This window comes from Bufo gargarizans, chromosome 5 (assembly GCF_014858855.1).
Source record: "Bufo gargarizans isolate SCDJY-AF-19 chromosome 5, ASM1485885v1, whole genome shotgun sequence".
In the NCBI taxonomy this organism is placed as follows: Eukaryota; Metazoa; Chordata; class Amphibia; order Anura; family Bufonidae; genus Bufo; species Bufo gargarizans.
In genome coordinates, this window is record NC_058084.1 from 308,227,412 (window position 1) to 308,231,795 (window position 4,384).

Sequence of the window (4,384 nt, forward strand, 5' to 3'; positions counted from 1 at the left end):
TATCTGGGGATATGTTAAATGTCTGTGTTTGCTGTGGGGGTGTGCCATTGTGTGTTTGGGTGGTGATTCCTGTCCTGTTGTCTCCACATGTGTATTGGTGATCTCCCCTTTGTCCTGAGAGATAATTGGATTGTTTTCGGTCGTCTCCGGGACAGAGGGGAGGAAACCATGATGCATTGTGGGGATATGTTGTATCTGCAACAAACTGTAATAAAAACCAGACTGGGTGTGCCAGCACTTCAGATCACTGCTAGACCCTCAAGACGGAGCCTTGTCTCGTTATTGGGGGGATTCCCTGTATGCTGTTAGAGACTGATTGCCAGGAGTGTAAGCTGATTGGATCCTTTTCCTGTTCGTCGACTGACAGCTATTTGCGAGGTTCCAGTTTGGAGTGCTATTTTGTATCCAGTTCGGGAGGTTGGTGTTCTGCAGTAGCTGTGCCTGTCTCTCGGAAAGGGGCATATCGCCTAAACGGACTTTAACCCCTTGTCTGCTGAAAAGGTCCGTTACAGACCATCATTTATTTTTCAACAGGACAATGACCCCAAACACACCTCCAGGCTGTGTAAGGGCTATTTGACCATGAAGGAGAGTGATGGGGTGCTGCGCCAGATGACCTGGCCTCCACAGTCACCGGACCTGAACCCAATCGAGATGGTTTGGGGTGAGCTGGACTGCAGAGTGAAGGCAAAAGGGCCAACAAGTGCTAAGCATCTCTGGGAACTCCTTCAAGACTGTTGGAAGACCATTTCAGGTGACTACCTCTTGAAGCTCATCAAGAGAATGCCAAGAGTGTGCAAAGCAGTAATCAAAGCAAAAGGTGGCTACTTTGAAGAACGTATAATATGACATATTTTCTGTTGTTTCACACTTTTTTGTTATGTATATAATTCCACATGTGTTAATTCATAGTTTTGATGCCTTCAGTGTGAATCTACAATTTTCATAGTCATGAAAATAAAGAAAACTCTTTGAATGAGAAGGTGTGTCCAAACTTTTGGTCTGCACTGTATATATATATATATATATATATATATATATATATATGTTATGCTCTGTATCTGTACATGCATATGCCTTATTTGTCCTTCATTTCCTTATGAATATTAATGTATGTTGCTAAGATTATACTTTACTTCGTTTTACAGAATCCCTCAAGTATTCCTCATATAAGCCCCGATTGCCCTATCATTATAAAGACAGCTTGAGCGCACAGACACAGACCATCCCCCTACAGCAGCGAACGCTCTTTTTCGGGTTGCACTCTGGAGATGCGGCGCGTCATCAGCTGATGTCAGTGGGGGTGTGTCCCATCCTCCTGCAGCGGTGAGCGCTCGATGTTCGGATGCGCTCTGGAGATGTGACGCGTCATCACCTGACGTCAGTGTGGGTGTGTCTCGCAGTGATAGCCGGCTAGCGATCGCGCAATACACCTGACCACTGTCAGGGATAGACAGCTAGGTGAATCCCATTATCACTGTCACTTAACATGAGACAACCCGAGGCCATGCCCCCTTTTCTCGGGAATAGCGTGCCCAAACTGTGTTTTAAAGAGTAGTGTGTGTTTGTATGCCTGTTAATAGAATATTGTCCTGATGAAGAGGGCCATATGTCCTTGAAATGCGTAGGCTGCAGCAAGGCAACCCCCTCCCCCCTCCCAGGTGTTGGTCGGGATTATACACCAGCAAGACTCTCTAAGCTGTTGTGACTTGATCACAACGCTCTCTGGTAAGCGCAATATATACTATCTTACTAAAAGCCATCTACGACTGTACCACACATGAGGCGCTGCCTCCTCTCTGCTTGTACATACTTATTCACGCAGTTAGCATTAGGTCATTGATTTCCATCAATGATTTTGAGCTAAAACCAGGTGCGGCTCTGAACACAAAACAGGTGCAGATCTTTTCCTTATACCTTATGTCTGTGTGGAGGCTCCAATCCTGGTTTTGGCTCACAATCACTAATGGAAATCACTGACCAAAACACTGGCATGTGAATAAGGCTACATGCACATGACCGTATGCCATCCATTTTTTTATGCGAAAACATTGTAACAATGCCTAAAACGGACAAGACTAGGACATGTTCTATTTTTTTTGTGGGGCTACTGAACGGACATACTGATGCGGACAGCACATGGTGTGCTGTCCGCATTTTTTGCGAACCCATTGAAATGAATGGGTCCGTATCCTGTCCGCAAAAAAAAAAACGGAACGGACACGGAAACAAACAACGTTCGTGTGCATGAGGCCTAAGACATTAGGCTCCTTTTACTCCCTGAATCATACTGGAAATCTCCAAGAAGAAATAATTTGTGATTTGACCTAGTGGTAGGACAGGTTATATTTTTTTTGCGGACCACGGAACGGAGCAACGGATGCGGACAGCACACAGAGTGCTGTCCGCATCTTTTTCAGCCCCATTGAAGTGAATGTGTCTGCATCCGAGCCGCCAAAACTGAGGGTCGGATGCGGACCAAAACAACGGCCGTGGGCATGAGGCCTATGAGAGAGAATGGTGGGGCAGGAAGCAATTAGCTCCTATGTCTTGCCACAGTGATTTAATTGTAACACCGTCCTGAGGAAGGAGCGAGCACATTCAGGGCCTGGGACAAAACCTTTGCGGCTCTTTCCCCGAATATTTTAATCTAGTGACATCCCTGAATAAAGGTTTGATTTTCATGTTTGGTGACTAGTGTTAGACATTTTGATGGGGTCTCTGATGCCAGTCTTAATAGCAAACCTTGTTGGCGTATAATGCACCATAGTTATTAAGAGACATCTCCTCTTAAGGCCTCATGCACACTACCGTTTTTGTGGTCCGCATCTGAGCCACATTTTTTGCGGCTCAGGTGTGGACCCATTCACTTCAATGGGGCCGCAAAAGATGCGGACAGCACACGCCGTGTGCACCATTCCGTGTCCCCACACAAAAAAAATATAGCATGTCCTATGCTTGTTCGTTTTGCACACAGGCCGCTTCCACGGTTGTGTGAATGAGGCCTAATTCTGGTGGATACTCTGGAGGCACATACACCAGAAAAAAAAATCTACATCAGCATGGGAACTGGTATAGATTTCTGGTATAATATGCGACAATTTTCTGACACACATTATGTTAAATGTGTTGGGTCACTGAGGTCCTGCCAGCTATTTGCCCGCTCAGCACCCACTTTTTATAAAAGTAGCAAGAGTGGCCAAAAATGTCAAAAAGTCACAAATGTATACAAATTTGTAGGATTTGTAAGCCAGAATGCTGGAATACAAGTTGCATACACCCCCACCCCATGCGACGCATAAAAAATGAATAGCATTTTGAATCTTGTTATTCCTGATACGCACTTTGCATCGTGAAGGCTCAGTGGGCTGACAGCAGTCTGGTCTGGTATTCATATGTTTTGCCGTATTATTCTAATGTCTATGTCATGGGTAAATATATAACTTACAATAGGATGCTTTTTACAAGAATGTTTCACACAGTACAAATAACCACATCAAATGCACAGTGAGAAGAAGTACGATGAGTAATTGTGTGTCCTCCTGCATGTGACAGAGCCACCATCTCCGAGGGAATGCTATAACTTACAGCATTTGTACTATTTCGTTTCACACCTAGCATCTGTTACAGCCATCTGGGTTGTTGTATGAATTTCCACACAGCTTTTAGTTTTGTGACAGAAAAGCCTGCTAAATGATGAACTAACCTAACCATAAACAGAAAAGGGCAGATTTGTTGCAGAAATTTCTGTGACTGTCTCAGATTATGGAACTCATTTACAGTCAAAGTAAAATCTCTGCAACAAATTGGCCACATGTGAACAGCCCCAAGGTTGGGTTTCCATGTTAATTATTTTTCTGCAGTTTTTTAACGCCAAAAGCAGGAACAGATCGTGAATAAAGGGCATGTATAAAGGAAAGACCGAGTCTTCTAACTTTTCTAGTATGACACATTGCGTAAAAGCAGGGAAGACAAAGTCTTTTTGAAATTTTATGGCTGTTTCTTTTTTTGCTTTTTTCTGAATTTACATAATGTTCTTCTCTTTGTTTGTGTGTTTCTTTACCAGATTTACTTGATGTGTATCTTTGATCACTTTTCGTCCCACTGGATATAAGCATGTCTAAATATAAATATGTATAAAAAATGAACATAGAAACCAAGTCTAATAAGCACCAAAACATTGGAGGAATGAACATGCATAGAAAGCTGCTAAGCACACTGACAGGTTAAAGGGAACCTGTCACATGGTTTTGGGCCACTAAACCACCAGCATGCCGTTATGCAGCCAGGGTTAAGAGTACCAAATCTGCACATAACAAACCCATCTGTTCCCGCAAAAGAAAAGAAATTGAAATTGAAACTGTCCATTAGAGGAGTCCAGAAG